This window comes from Pinus tabuliformis, chromosome 3_1 (genome assembly GCF_031772625.1).
Source record: "Pinus tabuliformis cultivar Carrire ecotype Pingquan chromosome 3_1, CPIR1, whole genome shotgun sequence".
In the NCBI taxonomy this organism is placed as follows: Eukaryota; Viridiplantae; Streptophyta; class Pinopsida; order Pinales; family Pinaceae; genus Pinus; species Pinus tabuliformis.
Window position 1 is genome coordinate 523955557 of NC_142301.1, and position 27083 is coordinate 523982639.

General features: G+C 39.7%; 1 protein-coding gene across 3 annotated transcripts in view; it reads right to left on the minus strand.

The window, feature by feature from the left end:
- Positions 1-27083, minus strand: part of LOC149188128 (kinesin-like protein KIN-7D, mitochondrial) — a 295893-nt gene that overhangs the window by 220893 nt on the left and 47917 nt on the right. The gene's annotated exons all lie outside the window — the stretch shown is intronic.

The following is a 27083-nucleotide window of genomic DNA, read 5'->3' on the forward strand; positions in this document are numbered from 1 at the left end:
CACTTCTGTTGGAAAATGTAACTAGGTTTGATCTTCATTTAATGTATTTGAGTCATCTTGTAATGTATTTGTCAAAAGAATAACGGAAAGTTTTATTATTATTATTATAATGACTTATTAAAGCATGGGTTTCATGCTTGGGTCATCATGTTTTAGGTCAAAGTCCCTGTTAAAGATTTCTAGGATTTATTCTGAGTTAATAGAGTCATTGTACTTTTAAAGAGACCCTTCTTGGGTTTTTGAAACATGTAAAAAAGTTAAGTATTGAGTCAAATATGAATTATTGTGTCTCCACACCAAGTCGGCTTTAAGATGATCAAGTCGGCCTCAAGAGGACTATTCGACCTCACCAAAGGACTATAAATGAAGTAGTTCAAACTCCATCTGAAGCACTCACTCTCAACAAGCAAGTTCGATATCTCTTGAAGCTGGGAAAAGTGCGAAATAGAAGGAAGAAAAGGAAGCGCGAGTTTGGCCTAGGAGAAGGAAAAGAGGAAAATCGAAATTTTGGTGCTTCTACCTCTCTCTCGTGCCCTGGATTAGAAGATCGAAGTTCTCTTGTTGATGTCGTAAATAGTTGCCGTATGTTGCTACTACCATATCAAAGTTGTTGATGTTGGGTGTTGCTTGCTCAAGAAGTTGTATTGGGCCAAGATTGACATTCTTATGTGAAGATCGAAGTTTTTAAGTGAAGATCGAAGTCTCCAAGGTAAAGTCGAAGTTGTTGGGTCGAGGAAAGTGTTGTTGTCGCTGCCAAGTCAAGTAGGATCATTTGCAATAGAAAGTTTGTGTCAAGGTCTAGAGTCTAGAAATATCTCAAGAAAACTATTGAAGGAAGAATTATTGATTGGGTTTTTCCCAAGAGAGGAATTTTGCCCTGGCTGTGAGCCTATATCTGGTGTCCATTGTTTTATATGCTTTCGCGATGGTAATTGCTTGATGAACTAAAATAAAGAAGATATAAATAAACCTAATAAGAAGTCAAGAACATCACAAGTAATTATCAAGTATAAGAAAATATTTCTGCCTTTCTTATTTTCTAACAACTTCAGGCTCAACCATATGGCAGAAGCAGACGTGATCCAATTTTTATCTAGAACGGGAAGCGCATGAGTGCTGGTATCATAGTCTAGTAACATTGGAGCATGCCAAGATTACTTATGAAGATTTTACGGTAAGGCTAACAAGAAGATTTGATCATAAGAGCTCGTACATACACTTCAGAGAAATGGCACTTCTCAAGCAGACAAGATGGCATGAAGAATTCATTTCAAAATTTGAATGTATCATTGTCATGGTAACAGATATAACCAAAGAAAGGTTATTCATGCATTTTACGGAAGCTTTATACGAACCACTGAGGGGTTGGGTAAAGGCATTCAACCCCACGACCCTTCAAGAGGATATCAAGAAGACGAGTGATGTGGAAAATGCAGCGATTAAATCTAAAGCCCCTCCCAAACCTTTCATTCCTCCAAAAGATAAGGAGAAGAAGGCCCCTCAACGTGATTGGCCCAAAAGGGACAAGTTAGATGAGGAGACCCGAAGCGAACTAAGGAGGAAAAAGCTATGTTTTACTTGTAGGGAACCATGGGAAACTGGACATCGACGTTTTGGAAAGGGGAACATTCACTACATCAAAGTTCTCTCTTACAACGATGAAGAAGGAGAAGAGGCCACTCCAAGTACCAAAGAAGAGCCATCGCAGAAGGAAGCAAAAGAAGAAGAAAAGCCTAGCAATTCCAAGGAAGAACCACCAGAAGAAGCGATAGGTGAAGAAAAGGCAAGCGGAGAAAGGAAGTCTCGTCCCCAAGTCAAGATTTCAACCCTTTCAGGTACACCCAAGTATCAAACCTTCAGGGTTAAGGGAGTTGTCAAGGGGCAACGCATCACAACACTAATTAATGGAGGAGACACACAATTTCATTGATGTAGCACTGGTGACCAAAAGTGGACTTCCCACCGAAGAGTTTGACGGCCTGGATGTAATAGTTGCAGATGGATACAACTTGGATTGCACCCGAATGATACAAGGTTTGAATGTAACACACGGTAATTATACTTTTTCTAGTGAATTTATGTGATAAATCTCGCAGACATCAATATGGTATTGGTAGTCCAATGGTTGTGTTCGTTGGGAAAGCACACGATGAACTACCAGGCATTGGAAATGGAGATTGAAAATCCTAATGGTAGCAAAGTAATTCTGAGAGGCATGGAAAACGACGAGCCACAAGATGTTTCAGCCAAAAGAATGGAAGTTGTCTTCAGGCACAGAGATGTCGCATAAGCAACAAAATGCAAGATCATGAGCCAAAAGGTCCCAAGCAGCAATAAACAAAAGTACAGGGCAAATATTCAACAAATAATAAACAAGCATGCTTCAGTGTTTGGTGACATTCCTCCAAGATTGCCTCCTAAGAGAGGATCCAAGCACACTATATAATTGGAAGAGGGAGCTAAGCATGTGATCACCATGCCTTACTAGCATCTAAAGAAATTCAAGGACAAAATAAAACAAACCACCTAAGAGTTGTTACAAATGGGCCACATCAGACCCAACTCAAGTCCCTTCGCCTCATATGTTGTCTTGGTAAAGAAGAATGATAGCACATGAAGAATGTGCAGTGATTACCGAACTCTCAACAAGAAAAACATCAAAAACAAGTATCCTATCCCTAGGATCGATGAATTACTAAATGAACTTCATGGAGCAATTTACTTTTCAAAGATTGATTTTTGATCAGGGTACCACCAAATCCAAGTTTGAGAAGAGGACATTCTGAAAACATCATTTTGATGCCATTATGGACACTTTGAAAGCACTGTTTTACAAGCCGGCCGATTCGAAACCAACTCGGCCGAGTCGAACCGAGTCATTAGCTTGAGGAGTGACCCGGCCACCTAACCGGTCCGGTTGACCGAGTCACACATGACTCGGCCGAGTCATCCAATGACTCGGCCGAGTCATGTGTGACTCGGTCAACCCGGCCGGGTCCATTATGACTCGGCCGAGTCACACTTGGGACGGCTGGGCAGCATAAAAAGTTAAAAAAAAATCATTTTTTTGGTAATTTTTCAAATTTTTAATGCAGTTTATGGATTCACTGTTCATATCATTGTTATACAGGCTTGCTTCTTGCATGAGAATTTGGAGCTGATATTATGCCCAATTTCTCTTGTCTATTGTGCATGTTGTTACTTGAATTCATTTCTGTTTATCTGAAATATCTACACTGCCTGTCTTGCAATAAGAAGTTGCCTGTCTCTAAGGTTAAACAACTGCAGCTGTTGTTGTGGATCCACCAATTGCACTAGGCGTATGATTGAGATAGGTGTTATGATCAGTTGGTGACATAAAGGAGAAAGGTAGAAACTTCAAAGATTGTACTTGTGTAGAACGATAGTTCTTTAGTATGTATTCAGGATTTTAAAAGAAAGCTACCAAAGGAGTCCCTCTCTAGAGGGCATCTTAATGAGTTGGCCCATCAACTCCTCCCCCAGAGTTTGATATAATTATGTCATCGACAGGGAAGCTTGTGGCTTCTCTTTACTATGTTATGCTCTTGAGTCTTAACCCAGTTTATTTCTACGAGTATGTTATGTTGAGAGGTTTTTATGTGTGAATTGAAGGACATGTTGCATCATTCCAACAACGTAGTTGATACCTAGGCCACCCCGTTTTGAGCAAGAGTTTTTCATTGATCCTATGAAAAATAAACTGGTTTCTTATTAGAAAGCACCTGTAAGTTCCATGTTTCGTTAGATAGCTAGCTTCTACTCACATTTATGATAGCACTAAGCACCATTAATAGAGTTGCTAAAGAGCTCCAAGAAGTTTACTTGGACGGAAACATGGAGCCAGCTTTTCTTTCCTTTGCCAGATAAATGGTTGACAGTTAAATACTTAAGTAAAATGCAGGTGGTGTATCATGTTTGTGATTGCAATTACATTTTTCATGGTTGGTTGTATGACGTCTGGATGAATGTATTAAAATCTATCATCATGCTTGATCTTGATGTACCCGTAGAATCAATACGTTGGAATTCCATATGCATCAATTTTGAAGAGATAAAAGTAGCTCCATGATGCGAAACTGGGATCTGTTGTGAGTTAGTTTGCACAATCTACAATCTACTAGAACTGGAAGAGTACATAAATAGTTCAGGTAAAAAGCTTTTCTAATGTACAATGCTGTAATGTAATGTGATGTATGTGATGTACAAGCCTGTTTAATGCAGTTTATGTTTTTTTATAAAAAAAAATAAATATTTAATGTATTTTTTACAACGACCGAGTCATTGAAATCGAGCCGGCCGAGTCATTACCGAGTCCGAGTCCGAGTCGGAGTCGATCCTCGGCCGAGTCCGAGTCCGAGTCCGAGTTGTAAAACATTGTTTGAAAGTTTGAATTTTTGGTCATGTCGTTTGGGCTAACCAACGCCCCTACCACTTTCCAATCATGTATGAACAATATCTTCAATAAGTAGCTAAGGAAGTTTTTATTGGGTATTATTTGACGACGTTCTCATTTACAGCAAAACATGGGACAATCATTTGGGGCATTTGGATACAATTTTGAGCAATATGCAAGAGCATCCTCTCTATGCCAAAGCATAAAAATGCGAATTTGGGTTGACAGAGATTCTTTATTTCGGACACATAATCAGCACAAAGGGAGTACAGGTTCATCAAGAAAAGATTCAGGGAATATTGGACTGGCCCACACCTAAGAACCTGACAGAATTGCAAGGATTCTCCAAAATTTGAAGTTATGATCGACAGTTTGTCAAAGGTTTCTCTCAACTAAGAGCGCCTTTGACATATTTAACCAAAAAGGGGGCATTCGGGTGGGCAAATGAATCTGAAAAGATGTTTAACAAGCTCAAAGAAATAATGAGCTCATGTCCTATGTTGGCCCTCCTTGATTTTAGTCAGCCATTGATATTGGAGTGTGATGCATCAAGAAAAGGCATAAGGTCTGTCTTAATGCAAAAGGATCACCCTATCGCATTCGAAAGTTGGAAGCTTCTAAACAGAGAAAATCTTTACACCATATACGACAAGGAGATGTTGGCTATCATGCATGCATTAGCAAAATACAAGAAATATTTAGTAGGAAACAAGTTCGTAGTTAGGGCATACCACAACAGCATGCGTCATTTCCTAGGACAAAAGGACTTGAACAAGCGGCAACAAAAATGGGTGAGCAAGATCCAAGCTTATGATTTTGATATCGAGTATGTGAAAGGAAAGAAGAATGTTGTGGTCGATGCACTTTCCAAGAAACCAGCAACATGTGCCCTCACAGAGCTTACTGAAGATTGGAAGGCTCACCTCTCAACCAGTTTGCTTGCGCAATTATTAAACGGATCATCCAAGACAACAAGTACAAACTAGCTAACAAGGTTATTCATTATAAGGACAAAATATACTTGGTAACTAAGTTCGCGCTCAAGGATAAGATTTTGAAGATTGTTAGTGTCAGTCTTTCCAGCCTTCCTACAGTGATCAAATATGCTCTTACAAAGTGTTCTCAAAGTGTCAAGGTCAAATTTTGTCATTTCAGTGAGTCTTCCTTCAAGCAAAATTTGGTCACTAGGCATTAGGTCTAGGGTTTGCCCAAACGTCAGTCCATGTCATCATTCAGCTGAACCTATCATCATTCAGAGGGTTGTCATTATCATGTCAGTGTCTAATGAGTCATTTTACACCTTATTCATGCTTCAGTTGTGCCTAGACAAGGTCATTTCCCTCTCCTAGGGTTTTGAAGGCAATTTCTCTTGGGCAGTTAAATAATCAGCAAAACTCATATCCTGATGTTCATACACCTTCCCCTATCCTCAAAGTACCTTATAAAACACTTCCCATCCCTTAGATCCGCCAAATTCCTCATTTTTCCACAAACCCTAGTTTCTAGCTACAACCTGGCAATTTTCTAGGTTGGGCCTGTGTTTTGCCCTTTTGGACCCCTTCCCCTCACTCAATCACTGAGATTCCACTTTCCCCTGCTTCCTAACATCCCTCCCCACTCCCACAAATTTCCCCAAGAATTTAGAAGCCCCCTATCCCCTTCATTTCGCTTCATTTCGATAGAATTCTTTGTTTCGCACATCGGGACAAGTGACACTCAAATGATGGTTCTGAGCAATCAAAGATGAATTTTGGAAAACTGAGAGAGGTTTTTGTCCATAACATGCCAAAGAAGAAAAACCTCCTTCACTTTTTACACAGGTGTCATGGTTTGAGATAAATGTCAAAAATACCGGCGAGAACGAAGGTGCTCCAAGGACGGTTGGCCAAAGCACAAAAACGAAGGAAAACGCCCGATCCACTCCAAATTTTGGCCAAAGCCTCTTTGACTGAGCATGGTACTTGATTGGGGACTCTCAGCCCAAATTTCAAGAAATTTGGAGAAAATTTTGTCATTTGTAAATTTTTTGGGAAATTGACAGGTTTTGGCCATTGGAGTGGTCTCACCCCGCGCGCGACCACTTGTGGGGACAGCTCAGAACGGGGAAAACTCTACATTTTTGGAATTGTCATGCAAAGATACACTTGCCAATGGATGGACTTCAAATTTTATGGAGATTTGGGCTTCCAAAAGCTCAAAATACATGCAAATTTTGACTTTCTGCCCCTTTTTTGAGTTGCAGAAAGCTGCCTTGGGAGAAATGACTTTTGAGGGGTCAAATCAACTCCAAATTCAGAAATTCCAGTGGGGTTGGAAAGTAGACTCATAGACATTTCCAACAAGCTATCTTGCACCTGATTTGGACACCAGGAAGGCCTTCAAACACAGCTGCCAATGTGCGCGACCACTCCAAGGGAGGGGAGCGACCACTCAGGGAAATTTCACCATTTTGACTATTTCGGCCTGCAAAACACTGTTTTTACTTTGGTTGACTTTTGATGTAAGTAAATGATGGATTGTTGGGTAATTTTCATGGCACATGGATACATTTACTCTCCTTTAACACTTCTAGAAGTTTCCTTCATGTAAATAGTGAATATTAAATGCATGGATGGGTTACCTAAGTTTTAGAGGCAAGTTGTTTTGACTGCCTATTATCTAGTGCTCAGTTTAGAATTAGTTCAAACTGCTCCTAGGAAGCTGAGCTCGACCCCTAGAGGTGGGGAAAGGAGTTAGATGATCTATATTATGCCTTCTCTTGCTCATTTTCATGGTTGGACTCTTGTGGGAGAAGCTCTATTGTATATTTTACTTGTATCTCTGCAATTTGAGGAAAAGGAAGGCCAGGGTTTTGCAGACATCATTGTGGATTCTTGTGGATTATTGTGTTGATGGTGTGTTTCCTACTTGTCATTGTAAGTGTGTTTATGTGTTCCATCTCTTATTCTATTGCTGCTAATCAAACAAAAGAAGTGATAAAGTTTGAATTCATGCATGCCATGCTCAGCTTTCAATTTTGTTTGATATTTATGTTTTCCACTGTCCAAAGAGGATTCAAAGCCATTGTTTGCCCTCTTTAGCTCCCTCTCTTTCTTCCTTGATCATCCATCTCAGCTTAAGGCATCAGCACAAACTCCTACCTTGCCCCAAAGACCCACCTGCAAAAACTGAGCTCAATCCCCGCACCCTGAATTGCACTCCCTCCAATTGCCACCAAAAACCCCAAAAACTTTAAATCAACCCTCCTTATCAGTTTACTAGCCTAATATCAGTGTTCCTAATTGGGTCAGCTCATCCTATTGAAAGATCTACCGAGTTTGACCGGAGAGAGCCTTCTCATACCCCGTAGGGCTAGCTACGAGGTGAAATGGTTTGATGTTGCCTTGAAGGTTTACCTTCCTCATCCTAGGGTGAAATCTCAAACGCTAACAAAGATCACACATGAAATTCCATCAACTCGGCATCAAGGTTTTTTCAAGACGTACCGACAAATTGAGGAACGAATTTCTTGGAATGGTCTAAAGAAAGATGTAGTGAAATACATCAAGGAATGCATGATGTGTCAACAAAAAAGGTCGAGCATACGCATTGTGCAGATCTTCCCCAACCTCCACCTAGTCCTGAACAAAAATGGTAAAGCATCTTGATAGACTTCATTACAGGGTTACCCAAAGCGCAAGGTAAGCATTAGGGGAATTTTGAGGTCTAAAACGGGCCTCCTACAAAAAATGCACAAGCAAAATAAACTTTATAAGAACCATTAGGATTCAAGATGATGATGTCAAGCATGGGGGTGATTCACCAATTTTGGAGTAAAAATGTAAAAAGTTTAAAAAATAATAAAATAATAAAACTACTTTTTCAACAAATATTTTCAACTTATCTCCCTAAGGTTTTACTCAAATTTCAAGCGGGAGTACTCGCTGGATGCAAAATTTGATTCCTCATCCAAAGAGTACCCATGTTGCATACATTCAAGGGACCCTGCTACTCGAGAACAGAGAACTACATGAAAAAACGTGATGAAAATCATGTTTTTCATGTATTTCTCATTTTTCATGTAGCAGGGTTCATCGAAAGTATGCAACATGGGTACTCCTTGGATGAGGAATCAAATTTTTCATCCAACGAGTGTTGTTGCTCGAAATTTGAGTAAACTCATAGGGAGATAAGTTGAAAATACGAGTTGAAAAAATAGTTTTTTCTTTTTTCCCTCTAAAACTTGATGATGTAATCTAATCTTATTTTATTATTTCCACTATTATTTTATAATTTACTTATGAGGCCCATTTTAGACCTCAAAATTCCCCTAATGGATTGCATTTACGCTATGGTGGACAAGATGACCAAATTCGCACATTTCTTTGCAATCTCATTTGATTATTCGGCCAAACAAGTAGCGGAATTGTTTTTCCGAGAAGACTTTAGACTACATGGACTGCCAAGGAATATAGTTAGTGATTGCGACAACAGGTTTATGGGCGCTTTTTGGCAAGAACTCCTCAGGCTGGTGGGGAAAGAAATAACCCCTAGCACTAGCTATCATCTGCAAATAGAGGGTCAGACAAAAATTGTGAATAAGTGGATTGAAGGGTACCTACACAACTACGTGACGGGTTGGCCAGAAAGCATGGATTGAGTGGTTTTACCCTGGAGAGCATTGCTACAACACCACCTATCACTTATCCATTGGGATGTCACCATTCAAAGCTTTATATGGCTATGATGCACCATCCTTATCGATAGGGTTTTTAGAGACAACAAGGCTCCTATTACTAAGGATTGGATATAGGAAAGTTAGGACACCCTCAGAGTACTCAAGGAAAACACGCAGATTGCTCAGAATCGACAGAGGTTGTGCACAGATCAACATCGAACAGACTGCAGCTTCGAGGTAGGAGACCTCGTCTTCTTGAGGTTGCAGCCCTATCGATAGTATACCCTTAAGAAGAGTGGCACTGAAACGCTGAAGCCTAGGTTCTATGGGTCGTACAAAGTGTTATAAAAGGTTGTTGAAGTGGTGTATGAGTTAAAAGTTCTGAGAGACAGCAAAATCCATAATGTATTTCATGTTTCGTGCCTCAAGAAGGTTGTGGGGCAACAAGTTACCACATCTATCGAACTGCCAACTTGAGATGAAGAAGGGAAACTACAGTTAATTCTAGAGACGATCACGGTCGTGCAGGAAAAGAAGTTAAGAGGAAGAGTAATTCCATAATACCTTATTAGGTGGAAGAATTGCTAGAAGAGGATGCGACATGGGAAGGGAACATATTCTACAGCACCCGAATTTGCAATTGCTTGATGGCAAGCAATTTCAGGCAGGGGAGACTGTAATGTCCTCTACGAATTGAGGATTAATGGGACGAATTAGCCTATCAATTCCCATAGAATATGGTCCTCCAAAATGTTGAAGTTTCTAAGTCTAACAATTAGAAACCCTCCATGTACTTTCTAATTTATTCCTTCCTACTTGTTCTGATTAATTAACAAGTTATTTACCATGTAAATATTGAAAATAAACACAAGTACATGCTCAACACATTACAGATCATCAACTGAAGGAAACAGAAACAAGCACAGAAATGACACCGTTATTTTTGGACTAATGTCCCCAGAAAAACCCAATGCGGGAAACCGATGCAGCGATCTGAGGGTTTGATTTATTAAGCAGTTTCAGACTACAATCTAGGTGCCAAATCCGGCTCACCCAACAAAGAAAAATCTCGGCAGCAGTACCCTTCCTTCGAAGACAGATGCTCTGGCTGAAACCCCGGATAAACACTCCAGCAACTCCAATCTGCCCCACGAAAAAACACCAGCGTCAGCCTCTAGGGACTGCGTTAGCATCTTTTGCCCTTTGCGTCAGCTTTCCGAGCAGTTCCAGCTTCTGCCCTCTGCGTCAGCTTTCCCAGCAGTTTCAACTTTTGCCCTCTGCGTCAACTTTCCCGGCAGTTCGACTTCTGCTCTCTACGTTAGCTTTCCCGGAAATTCTGGCTTCTGCCCTCTGCGTCAGCTTTCCCGGTTGTTCCCGCAGTTATGGTTGTTCCCAACAATTCCGACTTCTACCCTCTGCATTAGCTTTCCCCGACTGTTGCGCTAATCCTCCTGGCACTATCTCTGCCTCTCTGCTTCTGTATTCACTGCCCCTCAGCTGCAACTCCATATCACTCTCTGAGCTTTCTCAGAAAACCCAGCCCCAAAAAGTCGAAATCTTGATCTCTTGGGTTGTTCTCCAAGTGACCCTCAAGCCTACTCTTATACTTTTCTCGTTGACAAATCAACAGCCAAGATTAGGTCCCTAATCAACAGCTAAGATTAGATCTGACTTGATCCATGACTTTTGGGCCATTCTAACACAGTTTTATATTAATTCACATTAATATTTTAATTTCCCTAAGTTTAGACTTAAGGACTCCAGTAAAAATATTAATTATTTTAATAACTCCCAAATTGTTTAGAATCTGCCCAAACCCTTTCTGGGTATTGGAGATCTTTCTGGGTATTTCACGTAGAAAGTTATCACACAAAATAATGACTTTATTTGCAAAATTATCAAGCTTTGAAAATTTTCTTCTCATACTAGTTATTTGTATGGTAATGCTTTGACCTTCCTGATATCAAATTTGAGTATCGAAAGAAATTTACGCTAATCAAAAAAGATAGGCTCTTCACGAAGTGCTAGTGTTTTCTTATCCAGCAGAGTTTTGCCAAGCGTTGTCATCATCCATGAGCTTGTTACAAGCATCGAAGGAGGTTCAAAGAATGGGGAAGATGATATTGCTTCTCTTCATGGTGACAGAAATGGGTTGTTTTTTGTTTTGCCTGCAACAAAATGGCAACACCCCTGTTGTCCTACGCCTATGTCCCATGAGGGCAGTGGGCACCCAACAGTTTAGCTCGATGGCAATTTCCTACGACAGGGATCGCTACGAAAATGGAGTCAAAGATCAATGATTCAACAAGCGTCTCCAAGTTTTCATCATTAGCAGCAACATGGCGAGTTAGCAGAGGTTGTGACTGGCCAACACTTCAGTACTGCTACCCGAATTCTTTTTTCCTTCAAATCTAGTCTTATCGGTGGTCCATGCCAAGTTGGGTTCATAGATCATAGCAAGGCAAAGGTCTGAGCACAAGGGCACTCCATTTTCTCACAGAGAACATATCCGCTCTCTTAGTTTCAATCTGAAGGGAAAAAAGGGAAAGTTGGATTTGGAAATATTCCAAATCTTCAACAAAAATATTAATGGGGGATCCTTCCTATTTTGGACAAGGGCCTCTGAGAAGGTAAAAAACCTGAAGCAATGCATTGAAAACAGGTTATGCATACCTACAAATTCACAGTGCCTACTTTTTGAAGGGAAGATTCTAGAAGATTTTTCTCATATAAAATACTATCGCATATCAAGGAACTCAACCATTATCCTAAACTTGAGGATGCAAGGAGGAGCTCTGGGGTCCAAAAAGCCTAGCGGATATGCCTCTTATAAGGACAGGGCGCTAGGTGTTGGAAATTCAAGAGACTTATAAATTATAAATGAGTTTCCTTAACTTGATAATTACTTGTGATGTTAGTGGCCTTTTATTACTTTATTTAGTTCTTTTTCATCAAGCAATTACCAAAACAATGAAGATCACAAAAAGACAAAGCACACAAGATATAGACTCAATGCAACTTCCAAATTTCGACATTCTGCGGCTTCGCTCTAGAATTTTGGCCCTACAATTTTGGCCTCTTGCAACTACTCTTACACAAACCCTAACTTCGCACATGTGGACAGACAAAGACAAATCGAACTTGTGAGTGTCTCAAATGAGGTTGAGCTCCTTGTATTTATAGCCTTCTTTGAGGGGTCGAAAAACATTCCCTTAGGCTGACTTGTCCTTGACTAGGGCTGACTTTGTCATGGAGGAATAAATGGCCTTTTTTACAAAAATAAATATTTTCCTTTGTTACAATAAGTCCAAATGGGATGACAAATTCTACTTTGTCCTAGATGTTGAGAAATCTAGGGCTTTCATCAAGGTAACTTAATTACATATTTTCTCTTAAAAAATGACATTTATTTCTAACATAGAGTTACTTCATTATTGTCATTATTGTGTGCTTTTCATCATCAAATAAATGTCAAACATAGAAGATCACAAAACAACAAGAGCACACCAAAGATAGGCTCCAAGCCAGGGCAAAACCCCTCCATAGGGGAAAACCCAGAGAACTTCTTCTTATATAATCATTGTCAAAAGAGACTTTCAAGACCATAGACCCAAAGACAAATTCCCCAAGACAAGCCAACTACTGACAAGAATTTTTTCTTCAAATTACTTTTCTTCTTCAGTTCTGTGAAAGTCCTAGTGTCCACAAAAAAACTCGTACCTGAGAGCAAAATCAAGACAAACTTCAAATGTAAACGTCCTCCTCTTCTTCGTATGTCTTTCCCTCTCATTTCCAAGACCCTCGCACTTGTTTGCCGCAGATCAATTCGGATAACCATTTGTCATCTTTGTTGCCAATGGAGGCCAATGTCTCCTCTTTACTCAAAAAATTTAGAATGAAGATAGAAAAAAGCGTTGTGGACCTCCAAATCCTCTGATTAAGCTCTTCTATTATCATCATTCACAAAAGTCCTGCTGATAAATCCCTATCGGGATTTGAAACATTGACAAAATATAGTTATTACTGTGGACACTCTGAAGCTTAACTCAACAGAAATGAACCACTGATGTCTAAAATCCAAAATTATTTCCTTGTACGAAGGGGATACATGGAGTGAGATCATTTTACTCGAAAAATTTAGAATGAAGATAACAAGAAGAGTTGCGGACCTCCAAATCCTCTGATTAAGCTCTTCTATTATCATCATTCAAAAAAGTCTTGATGATGGATCCCTGTTGGGATTTGAAACGTTGACAAAATATGGTTATTACTATGGATACTCTGAAGCTTAACTCAACAAAAATGAACCACAAATGTCTAAAATCCAAAATTATTTCCTTGTATGGAAGGGATACATGGAGTGAGATCATTTTACTCGAAAAATTTAGAATGAAGATAGCAAGAAGAGTTGCGAACCTCCAAATCCTCTAATTAAGCTCTTCTATTATCATCATTAAAAAAAGTCTTGATGATGGATCCTTGTTGGGATTTGAAATGTTGACAAAATAATGTTATTATTGTGGATACTCTGAAGCTTAACTCAATAGAAATGAACCACAGATGTCGAAGATCCAGAATTATTTCCTTGTACAGAGGGGATACATGGAGTGAGATCATTTTACTTGAAAAATTTAGAATGAAGATAGCAAGAAGAGTTGCGGACCTCCAAATCCTCTGATTAAGCTCTTCTATTGTCATCATTCAAAAAAGGACTGATGTTGGATCCCTGTTGGGATTTGATACGATGACAAAATATGGTTATTACTATGGATACCCTGAAGCTTAACTCAATAGAAATGAACCACTGATGTCTAAAATCCAGAATTATTTCCCTGTACGAAGGGGGTACATGGAGTGAGATCATTTTACTCAAAAAAGTTAGAATAAAGATAGCAAGAAGAGTTGCGGACCTCCAAATCCTCTAATTAAGCTCTTCCATTATCATCATTCAAAAAAGTCCTGACGATGGATCCCTGTTGGGATTTGAAATGTTGACAAAATATGATTATTACTGTGGATACTCCGAAGCTTAACTCAACATAAATGAACCACAGATGTCTAAGATCCAGGTTTCATAACTGTTGGAAGGGTCTCTCTAGGCCGATATGAAGGAGGCTAGCCAACCTGATCTTGGGGACTCTTTAGAGACTTCCTAGACATTAAATAATATTTCTTTTTCTAGATACAAATGCCTAATGGCTCTTTTACATCATTGACTTTGACTCAAGACTAAATCCGTAGAGCACTCAATGACTACTTGACCTAGGACCAATGACCATGGGCAAGAAACCCATTTTAAAAATAAATAATTTTTCTTTTACAAATATTTTCTTTTTCTCTCTTTTGGCAGGTAGAATAATTACATCAAGTCATGAGTCAAATACAATTATGAAGACCGAAACCAGTTACAACTTTCAACACTAGAGAGACCTAGAAGCATCAAGAACATGCTTTTGACCTAAACTTGAGCATGAAACCCATGCTTTGAATAGAATAAAAAAAAAATCTCTTTCTTTTACTTTCTTTATACAAAATATACAATGGCATGATTACAAAAAGGTCATTATGAAGACCGAACCTAGTTACAATTTCCAACACAAGGGAAGCTCTCCATTTCAGCAAATCATTCCCAATACATCCCAAGACCCTACATTTAGAACAAATGAAACAAGTGTCTGCCATGGAGGTTGATCTCCTATAGGTAAACTATCTCTTTTATGCTCTTCAATCCAAGGTCGTGATTTGTAGGTTCAATGGCTTCTAGCCTAAAGGCTAAAAGTGATGTTTTACACCAATGGGTCTTTTCCTCTTAGACCCTCAACTGTGACATCAATTTATGTTCTAAAGGATTTTTTATAGTCCAATTTGATTCTCAAGAAGACCTGGAGAAAGATTTAAATGATGGGCCTTGTTTTTGGGGAAAAGTTGGGCCCTTTATCAGTATAGATCATCTTAGCCACAAATCTACCAAGCGCCGAGAGTGATCAAATCTCATTATGTGCAAACCTCTTTTTAGAATTGTAAACTTAAAAAATTGTTATACGTCAAGAGATTTAATCACTTTTAGTGCTTGACAAATCTGTGATTTAGATGGATCTATAGTGGTTTTCTAGTCTCTCTCTCTATATATAGACAGCGTGAAAATTTTCATTGTTTAAATTGTATTTTTGGATAATTTATTATTATTAATATTTTATATCAAAAGTTGAATGACTTACACATTTATCCTCTATTACAAAATATTATTTTTTTACCTTTAATTACTTTTTTTCCTTTTGAGTATTGAAATATTTTATTAAGGTCAACATTAACACACACACACACTCTATATATATATATATATATTAGTTAATATGGATATTCAAACAATTTATTTAAGTTTTAGATTGAAATAGTTATAAAAGAAATAGAAGTTTTTTTAATTTGTAATTACTTTATCTCTATAAAGTTACATAAAATTATATTATTTAACATAGACATGCAAATATTTTATTTATGACTCCAAAAGTGAAACTGAAATATTTTTGCCACATCTTTTCATATTGGTAATGTTAACAACAAACCAAGTGAGCACAATAAGAATGAGATTATTGATGTTTTATAATTGTTAATTTTAGTTAACATTGGTATGTTCTATGCTTAAGAGCAATTTACTTCAATTCCTTTATTAACCCAATATCAATATCCAGTTTAGCAATCACATCAGCATGATGTTGATTTGGAGTAGCATCGAATGTGCTCTAGCCATGAAAATTGGTGGAGAGGCTAAAGCACATGAGATCTGCAAGACCCAGAAATGGTTTGGGCAGAATCTAACCAATTTGGGAGATATTAAATTAATTAATATTTTTAATGAAGTTCCCGAGTCTAAACTTAGGGAAAATAAAATATTAATGTGAATTAATATAACATTGAGTTAGAATGGTCCAAAAGTCATGGATCAAGCCAGATCTAATCTTAGTCGTTGATTGGGGAATTAATCTCGGTAGTTGAATTGTCAACGAGAAAAGTATAAGAGGAGGCTTGAGGGTCACTTAGAGAACACATTGAGTTGATCAAGAATTCAATTTTCTGGGGCAGGGCTTGCCGAGGAAATCAAAGGAGTGATCAGAGTTGCAGCGAAGGGGCAGTGAACACAGTAGCAATGAAGCAGAGATAGTACCGAGAGCATCAACGCAGAAGCCGAGGGAGGGCCGACGCAGAGCCAGCTAGAGGCCACGGAGAGGCGACCAAGAGCTGTGCAGAGCTTGAGGAGGGTCAACGTGGGAGACAGAGAGGCTCTAAAGGCTGACGCAAAGCCCCGAGAGACTGACGCTGGGCCAAATAGGTTGACGCTGGGCCAGAGAGGCTAACATAGACCCTAGAGCCTGACGCTGGGAGATTTCGTGGGGCAGATTAGAGCTTATATCTGTCTCCGACTAAGAGGTACTACTATCAAGGGAATTCTCTGTTGGGTGAGCCATTTCTGGCACCCAGATTGTATTCTGAAACTGCTGAATAATAAAACCCTCTGATAGTTGCACCGGTTTTCCCATATTGAGTTTTTCCGGGGACATTAGTCCAAAAATAACTGTGTCACTTGTGTTCTTGTTTCTTTGAGTTGATGATCTGTATGTGTTGATATTTTACTTGTATTTATTTTCAATATTTACATGGTAAATAACTTGTTAAGTAAATGAACAAGTAGGAAGAAATAAATGAGATAATACAGGAAGAATTTATGACGAATAGATTTAGAAATTCCAACATGGTATCAAAGCGTTTTGAAGATCACGGGTAACTGAGGGCATCAGCGGAGCAAAGTAGCAGCAGCAAAAATAGTTGTCTCGACTGACAAAAGTTGTTCCTAGCGAAAAGCAGCAAGGAAGGGTTGACACAGTGCCTGCGTCATCAGTTCGAGCCAGGAGGAGGATTAGCACAATGGCAGAGAGGAGCAAACCTGACCTACGCAGTGCCCAGTCATCTTTCTCAGTCAGGAAGAATTGACGCACATGGCCAGGAGGTGCGGATTTTGCTGGTGTCGGGATTGCGCAGAGCCTAGAGGCCCTATCCTTCAAATTGGTGAGGCATAGGATGTTGTGGGTAAATTGCGGAACAAAGCCGGTGGGGTACTGTGGTCAGAACAGCACCTAACAAGGCAAGACCAAGGAGGAGGGAGTTGCTACCGAGGATTTCTAGCCAAGAAATCTGGATCAATGGTGCAACTGCACTAACGATCGGAGTGGGGGCATCTCGACATTGATAGAGGGGTTTCCAGGAGGGAAATCAAGGCTCAAAGGGAGTCACACCGAGAACTTCGGGGAAGTATAGAGACTTGGAAGAGTCGAAAGAGGAGCAGTGAAATGGCAGTGAATGGGGTAAGAGATCAGGACAGACTAGAGGGAGCCTCAAACTTCGTAGTCTGGAAGGCCAGGATCTTGTTCGTTCTAGACCGGAATCATCTCAAGCACTTCACCTTGAAAACGGTAACGATCCCAGTTGACCCGGCTAAGAACGAAAAGTACGAGGTAATGGCGAGGGCCAAGAGCATCATCCTTGACGGGGTCAAGGACCATGTAGTACCACAAGAGGACACGGCAAATCAGATATGGGAGGCCCTTAAGAAATTGTACCAGCATACTTCTGTGCAAAGGAGGATGTTACTTGAAAACCAGCTACGATCATATCAAATGTAGAAGGGAGAGCAGATAGATGTCTTCCTCAGTGGATTGAATGAGATCCGTGATCAGCTAACTTCCATAGGGGCCACACCAGATCAAGACCTGATGGTGAGGACCGCATTGGAGGTATTTGTACAGAGCATACTAGGCAGGACGAGCCTTCCAAATTGGTAGGAATTGTGTGCGGCTCTTCGCCAAGAAGAGATCAAACGTGTGTCCAAGACAGGGAGTAGCAGAAAAGGGGTCAAAGTCAAGGAGGAGGAAGAAGAAGATGTGACTCTCGCATCTGCGAGAAAGCAGGAGAAAAGAAAGAAGAAGGACCTCTCCAAGATCAAGTGTTTCCATTGTGGGGAACTGGGTCACTATGCGAACCTGTGTCCAAGGAAGAAGAGCAAGAGAGAGGCTTCTGAGACCAAGGCAACGCCAGCGAAGGCAGAAAAGGAGGTAGAGGATGATGATGATTGTGCCATGAGCGCTCATGTACCTCTAGAGAAGAGGTGGGGAGACATCAAGCTGTAGTCAAGAAGACTGCAGGCGATGAGGGGCAGGATCCTTGAGGTACACAAACTCTTGGATCACACCTGGCTACAGGAGCCTCGAAGTGAGAGTAGCAGGATGGCGGATGTCAGTAGAAGCGTATGCGGATGAAGCGGCAGAGGGTGCTAGAAGTGCAGTAGTCCCAAGCAATGCAGAGAAGATTGCAACAATCCGAGAGGCACAGAGGAGGTTGCAGTAGTGCAGGATGGCACAGAGAGGTTTTGCAGCGGTGCAAGAGGCATAGAGTTGTTGCAGCAGCACAAAGACAGCAGAGGGAGCATAGGATAGCGGCAAAGAGAGCTTCAACATCAAGAGTGTTTCTAGCCTAACAGAGATGTCAGAGCTGGGAGATCAGTTACTTACTTCTCAGTAACTGAGTTGGAGTGCGACAGTTAGCAGTGGTAGTGCTATGGGCAGCACGATGCCGCATGATGAGAGGGGTTGCATTGCAGATTCAACAGTGGCAGTGGCAGGGCCATGGGCAACAACACGGATGTAGAGGGAGCTTCATTCCCTCTACATGCTTCATGCTTCATTCCCAAATGTATATGTTTGTTTGAGGGTTGCCTCTATTTGTGTCCATAATCTACCTGTTCTCACATCAAATCGCTGAGTCGAAACATTTAACATCTGTAATATCAGCACCATAGTTATTTGCCCTATTTCTCTAGTATTAGATGACCTTCTCTGTTGCTCCAATTACTACTTGGTGATCAAGTGGAAAACATCTTCAACAACAGTTCAAAGAATAGTTAAGAGATCAATTCTTCAATGGGGTGCTCTTGAGAGATGATCTTTATCAAAGAATGATTGTTAATATAGCTCAATATGGATTTCACAAGGACCCTTTCACGAATAGTTTCTGCAATAATGATCAAGAATCACAGGCTCCCCCTAACTGTATGCATAGTCTCTTTTGCCAGAGTCTTCCCATCAAATGCTTAGATTGTCAAAAATTAGGCCAATAACATGTGTTGTTGGCTAGAGAGTTCAAGGGACTTTCGGATTGTATTTGCTTCCTTCTCCATACTTATGTAACTTTCTTCTTTTGCATGGTTCTAGCTTGCGTAAGATCCCAAGTTAAGTTACAATCACGTGCCATATGACCAATGTTATGACACTTGAAGCATTCTACATTGTTCATGAATAAGAATTCATGATTTCTTCTTGCAAAATTGTTCCTTGGAGATTGTTGGGGACCATAATATCTATCTTTATGATATGGTTGGGGACCATAACATCTATCTTTATGATATGCTTTACAATCTTTTGCCATGTGACCAAAGTTTGTACAAGAATAACAATAACCAAGAAATAAAATTTGGTACATGGGGGATGGAGATTTCCTTGATGTACTTCTGAAGTCTTTCTGTCTTGAGATCCTTTGATGATAACCATTGCCTCTAGCATCCTTGACATTATCTACATTTCTTCTTGGAGCAGGATTTCTTCCATTGTTGCCTTGATTTTTCTCCTTGCCTTTGCTGGAACTGGGAGCATCACCATTTCTTTCTGGCTTCTTCACATCCCTTTTGTTTGAAGCATTATCATTCTTGTTTGAGGATTCACTTGCATACCTGAGACCTGATTTATCAAATGGACATCTTTGATGGTTGAGCATGTCATCCAAGGCATGAGAGCTCTTCATGGTTTTGTTCATCCCTTCAACCTTTTACCTGAGGAAGACAATCTCTTCTTCCAATCTTTCACACTCATATTTCTTCTCAGCAAGTTGTTTCTCAGTTTCTTCCTTGATATCAGTAGCTTCATTTGCTTCTATTTTAAGGGAGATGATATCTGACTTCATTTTGAAGATTTCTTCATTTTCCTTTGCTAGACTGCTCTCCATTTCTTCCTTGATCCTTGTAGCTTTACATGTTTGAGCCTTGAGAACGTTGATGTTAGATTTTAATTTGAAGATTTCTCCATCCTTCGTTTTTAGTTGATATATCATGGTGTTTCTCTCCTTTTCTGCTTCATCAACCTGTCCTTCTATGATTGCCAATGCTTCCATTGTCTTCTTAGCTCCTTGTGCTAACTTTCTTACTTCTCGTAGTTGACTTGACAAGGTATCTTCCCGTTTCTTTGCTTTATCCAATTGATTTGTCATGGATATGACTACTTTATGATGCTTTCTTTTGTTTTGATGAAATTCCTTCTTAAGCTTGGCAAGCTCTTTATCCCTTTCCTGTATTTGAAGCTGGACAAGGTCAACTTTCTCCCTTGTTTGGTCTTGGTCACCAGCTAGTGCTTTCTTCTTAAGTTCCTTGTTTTCCTTTTTGAAATTGATAATCTCTTCCATGGCAACTGTTAGTTGAGCGAGGAGATCTTCTACAAAATCTTTTTCATTCTCTTCATCTTCTAGGTCTTCTTTAGCCTTGATGTCATCATTCTCATTTTCATCTTCTATGATGGGTTTTGGATTTTCTTCTTAATTTCCATCATCTTCTTGACTGATGGTCATGGTCAATGCTCCTTTTGAGTGAAGATCATGAAGTTTGTCCCATATACCCTTTGTTGACGAACATTTTCCTAAATTGTTCTTTATAGAATCAGGTAGCCCATTCAAGATTGCCTTTATTGCTTTTGCATTGTACTCCTTGGATTCTCCATCCATCATGCTATCAACAATCACTGATTTCCAGATTTCAATGCCTTGAGTCTTTAAGAAATTCCTCATTCTTGCTTCCCATATATTAAAGTTTCCATTGAAACATGGAGCCTTCTCAAATTGATTGTCTTCTATTTCAATGGTAGAGGGAGACACATCTTTAGGAGGATTGGAGACTTTCTTCCTTGACTTCGCCATTTGTGTTCTAAAGATCAACCTTCAAGCTGTTTAGGCTTTGAGTGAAGGTACTGGCTCTGATACCAATTGTTGGAAATACTGAGAGGGGGGGTGAATCAGTATTTCTTTTCAATTGTTATTTTTACCAGTTAAAACATTTATATTCAGAACACAAGATGAACAACAAGAATAAATGCTTTTATTAATATAATCTTTGCAATAAAATAGATATAGTATATATATGATTCCAATTTGTTGCCAAGCACCAACTTGGACTTTTGTGAGGCTCCAACCTCCAGAGCACCAACTCTATTTTGTCAAGGCACCAACCTTGGACTTAGGAGCACCAACTCCCAAGACACCAATCCTTCCAGTTCTGAGGCACCAACCTCAAGGGCTCCAACCCTCTGCTGCAAACTGTCTGGATCTGTTTTGTCAAGGCACCAACCTTGGATATAGGAGCACCAACTCCAAGGACACCAATCCTTCAAACTTCTGAGGCACCAACCCCAAGGGCTCCAACCCTCTTGTCAAGGCATGTTTGATAGTAATGTTCTTCTCTCAGAACTCTTCTTTACTGAGTTCTGTCTGTTTACAGCTTCACTGTAGTCTCCATGCTACAGCATCAATGGCAATCAATCTTCATATGAAGAAGTCTATGCAACTCTTCATATTGTCCACACAGAGTCTGCAATAGCCATCATGATCTCTGATAATGTCTCCACACAGCTTTAGTGAGTCTACTATTAGTTGCACTAAGCTCTGATTAATTCATCGTTGGTCTGAGCCTTTCACAGGTTAGCCCGATCAACAGAGTTGCTCGTCCGTCGACTTCCTCCTGTCCTGCTGGACCTTCGGCTTCCTCTTGTCCTGCTGGACCTTCGGCTTCCTCCTGTCCTGTTGGACCTACTGCTGCCTCTGTTTCTTCCAGTTTTTTCAACCTCTAAACTTTCCTTGTTCTCTGTTTTATATGCCTGATACGCCTGACCTTTGGCTTCCTCCTTGCTCGCTTGAGCTTCGGCTTCCTCAACGCTCACTCGACCTTTTAGCTTCCCTCCTCCAGTCGCCTTAGCTTCCTCTGCATTCGCTTGTCCATCTACGCTCGCTTGATTCTTCGGCTTCCCAATCCATGGCTTCCTCTGTCAACAGAGAGGTCCCACATGCCACGTCACTATCTAATCGCAATCGCAACTTTCTGGAGGTCTTTTATAAGTCGTGCCTATATGACGCAAGACATCCTTTTCTTAATTCCTCGCCTATGCACGTTTCTCGAGGCACACCTTATCGCATATCGCTATCGCAATGGTTCAAGCCCACTAAACTATCGAAAGCGTTAGTTTATGCTTTTGGCCTTAAAAAAAAATCAGGCAACATTACTTAACAGAATACATGGAAAAACACCCTCCAAATACATAAGGTCGAACTTCAAATGCATTACCCCCGCATCGATAACTTCATCGGGTTCTCTCCTTCACAACTTTATCGCAATCGGCAGATTTGCACATAACATAGCCAATTCTCTGATACCCAAACGCAATATTATTTTAAATTGTTTTAATAACTCTGTTGGGTCTATATATATATATATATATATATTGCAATCGGCGCTTTCAATGTGGCAAGGCTTTACAAGAGGCTTGCGATATGCGACAGATGCGATAATATATTAAATCATATTGCAATGGTCCAGTCGGCTCCGTATATTATCGCAATCGGAGGTTTTGGGGGTGACAACCCTTTATAACTTGCGCTATGAGAGTTCTGATAGGCGGATGCGATAACATATTAAATCATATTGCAATGGTGTAATCGGGTCCGCATACATATAGCTATCGCAGTTTTAACGTGACGAATAGACCATAACAGGAAGAATTTCTGACGAATAGACTTAGAAATTCTGACACATGAGAGTAAAATGTAGATAGAACATAAATATAAACAGTGGAAGACAAGCCAAGACAAGAGGACACAAGATGTGGCACTAGCCAGGAACAAACCCCAATGTGGGGAAACCCTTGATCAATTCTTCTTATATTCTTCAATAGTTCATCAGAGAGAGAGAGATAGTACAAATTACAAATCCGATAATTTTTTACAGCAACAAAAAAAGCCCTAACTAGAGAAGTCAACGTTATTCAAACAGCGCAGAATTCTTCCTCTAAACAGCTCGGTCAAACCCAGTCAACTTCGGCCTCCAACCGCAAGCCCAAGCAGCGCAAAACAGTCCGAAAAAGTCCAGTCAATAGGTGGTCAACGAAAGTCAAATTGCAGCCAGATCTAGGCAGTCAATGCTGGTCAAATGGGAGGTCAAATCACCTCGATTTCAAGGCCCAGATCTATTGCCTTCCATGGAGAAGGTCCTCACCCAAATCCGCAATCAAGAGGAGGTCACTGCTGGTCAAATAGGAGGTCAAATCACCTCGATTTCATGGCCCAGATCTACTGCCTTCCAAGGAGAAGGTCCTCACCCAAATCCGCAATCAAGAGGAGGACAACGCTGGTCAATGCAGCCTAAAACAACAGCGTCTAAAATTCGATCAAATTGGTCAACATAGCCAAACAACAAATGTCCTCCTTCGCACGTGTGAGAGATAGCTGCCCAGATTAGCGTACCCAATCAAGTGAGGATAGAGATATGAGTGAAGATGAGAACGATGAAATGACTTGAGGTCTCCTCCTTTTATATGCAACATTGAGGTTGAGCTGGGGGTTTGAATGCCTATTTTGCTTGCTGGCGACCTTGACAATTTGTCCATAATATAAATAAATTCATATCTTCATTTTTACATGTCAGAATCGCATGATCTTTACATCAATCCTACACCTCTCGGAGAGAGGAATCCAAGAAAAATATCAACTGTCATAAATAAGATGACCCATGTGGAGTTTGGCCCTAGTTGCCAATTTTAACAATAATGCTTGTAATTAAAACTAACAAAATATATATAATCATTTACGTTTTTATTATAGCCAACATTTTTTATTTAAAGTGTGTTTTAAGAGACACGTGTCAACTCCTAGTTGAGCATGGACAGAATTACACATCGTCCTCATACTGGGTTGTAGAATGAACCTTCGGACTCAATTACCCCATGGTTTCCAAACTTTGATGCCACAAAAATCGTGTAGTCTCCACGATGCCAGTTTGGGTGCAGCTTCCAAATCTCCCCCTTCCTTTCTGGAACCACAAGATTCTAGAGGAAATCAGTAATACCTTAGGAATATTCAAATATTTGGATCATGAAAGAACAAAGGAAGGTCTATTTACTTTGGCTAGAATCTGTGTAGAAATAGACCTCAGCAAAGGTCTGTCTGATCACATCCAACTGGAACATGAAAACATTCAGTGGACCCAAATGTTAGACTATGAGAATATAACATTTAGATGTCAAACATGTTTCCAAGCAGGACATTTGCAGAATATATATCCATAGGCAAAAAAGATCCCAAAAAAGAAGGGGCGGGCACACAAATCAAAAGGTTGGCAAACCTCTGATCCCCAACTCTCAGAAGAAGAAGAAGAAGATGAAACCATGGAGGATCCTCCAAAACAAGCAGAAGGGGACGCACAGGGCCATAATGGAGTTGTATCCCATGAGCAAAATGACACAAAAATTCAAGAGAACCAAACATCAAATCAACAGAAAAACTAGACTTCTTACAAAATGAGATGGGGGGCACAAAAAGAGCCCATGTTTCTGAAATTTCAGACTCAGAAAAAGAATCTCCTCTGAAGACTATGGGTAGTGAACTGGTAATGGTTCCTATCGCTCCAAACAGGAGGATGGCAGAAAGTGCAGAAAAGGAAAGGCAAGAAAGAGAAGTTAAGCGATTACTATTGCACTTAGCTTCGTATGTTCATATGTATGTTTTTCTTTGCTTTTCTTTCTTTAGCTCATAGTCGTGAGGCTTAGCTCATTGTGTCACCATTTTGGATCTGGGAAGATCCTGTTGAATACACATTTATGTGTATATGCAAAATGTAGTTTTGCTTATCATTTAAATAAAATTATGGTTTTTTTCCCTTCGAAAAAAAAGTATTGCAACGCGTTAATCACTGTACCAAACGCATTGCAATGCAGCGACTTCTTTGTGTGTGGCCATGAAAAGGTAATTGATTTCAAGTTTAGTTTGAAGAATAACAATAACGCTTTTGACGTCCATGTGGTCTTGGATAGACGGTGGTCAGGTGCGTTCCTAAGGCACTTCTAAATGTCAAGTCATCGGTTCAATTTCCCACCCCATTCAGGTGTTATTCTTGGACATGGAAAAATTACGTTGATGTATTTCTCCTCTTCCACCACTCCTATTTCGACCTCTACTTGTGGTCCTTTCATCTTCATGTATCTTCTGAAGAAAAGAAGATTCTTCATTTTGATTATTGCTACCACAGTAACTTCAAACTTTGCATTTCGTATTTGAGAATTACCTTTGAGATTTTGTGAATTATTTGTCTAACTTGAATGCCAAGTATGTTTTCCTTATCCATGACCTTTACCTTGGCCTCTTCCTTGCACCCTCCTGTGAATCCTTTGTCTGGACCTTCACTTGGATTCTTCTTTAATCTTTGTTCTCTCTGTACTAACAATCCTACAATGTCTTTGAAAGTTGGAGGTTCCATTTCAAAACATACGCAAAATGAAGTTACAAAATTCTGATACAAATAAGGCAAACTATTGAAAAGAAAATTAGTAATTAACTCTTTTGACTTTAATTTCCATGTCAATTGCCAATAACTCAGTCTTCAAATCTGGAAATTTCTAGATATGTTCTGTGACATAATTGAATTAAGTCCTCCAAATTTGCTCATCTCTTCTATAGTGATAATTCAAAGTTCCTTGGAGGTTTTAATTGATACCATACTTTAATAGCAGTGTGAAGAAGAATGTCATCCGCAAGAGCAAAAGCGTGAAGTAACATAGCAATTTTATTTTTCTTCATGTAGTTGTTGGTCATGGGATTTGCTTTTTAAAATTCTCCCATGACTGACTCAAAATTCATGATAGGAAAAGATTTGCTCCTTTTTTTGTTTCCATGCTGAGAAATTCTTTCTATTCAATGTGTAACATTCAGCGTCATAAAATTATTGATATTGGTCATCTCTGTTTATACCTTATGAATAACTCCAGAAAATAATCAACTTATTACTTCAGAAACTCTTCCTATGACTCCAATACAAAACAGAAACCCTATGACTTGTCAAAGACTCATTTCATACTTATAACTCAAAGATGCAGTAAGATTTTTCAGTTTATAGTTTGAAGAGGGGTTTAAAAGGGTTGTTTCAGTTTATAATTTGCATAAAATACACATATATTTCATACTCTAAACCATCACCAAGAGAGGAGAAAACACTACAAAGTGACTGTATAAAAGAAATCTCTTGTTTCCCACATATTTCTTGTGGACGCAATTCAATTTGTAGTGCAATGAGTTGCATTTTGTGCCTTGTGATATTCCCTGAGGCAGACATCTGTTGTAGCTGCCCCAAGCTATGTATCCTAAGCCGAACGATTTATTTTTGAGGTCAAATCAGCATATTTATGGCCAACAATTGAATTTAAGAGCTGAACTTCATATTTATTGTTCTGCAAACTAATTTTAAGTTCTAACCTGCATATAGCATGCCCAGCCATCTGTCGTTGATGTATGAACTTCATATATTATAGAGATTTAGGCTTAAAATTCTGACCTGGAATTGAAATGCGCCTGCAAGTTGCTGTAGTGGCCAGTTTTGTGTCATAACACCAGCTAGTTGCTACACATCTCTATACTATTACTTTGGTGGTAAGATATACACTACTGCCAGACCTACATAATTACCTTCAAGTTCCAAATGGCCATAACTGGGGGCCACTGTTTTACATGTTCACTCCAGGGTATAGGGCAATTTCCTCTTCAACTGACAAAGTAAGCATTCATCGTCAGAGTATTTTCATTGATAGGGATGATATTAGTACACATGGCACTTGCACCTGGCCTCATCCAGCACCATGTGCCCATCTCCAAACAGATTCTAGGCATGCT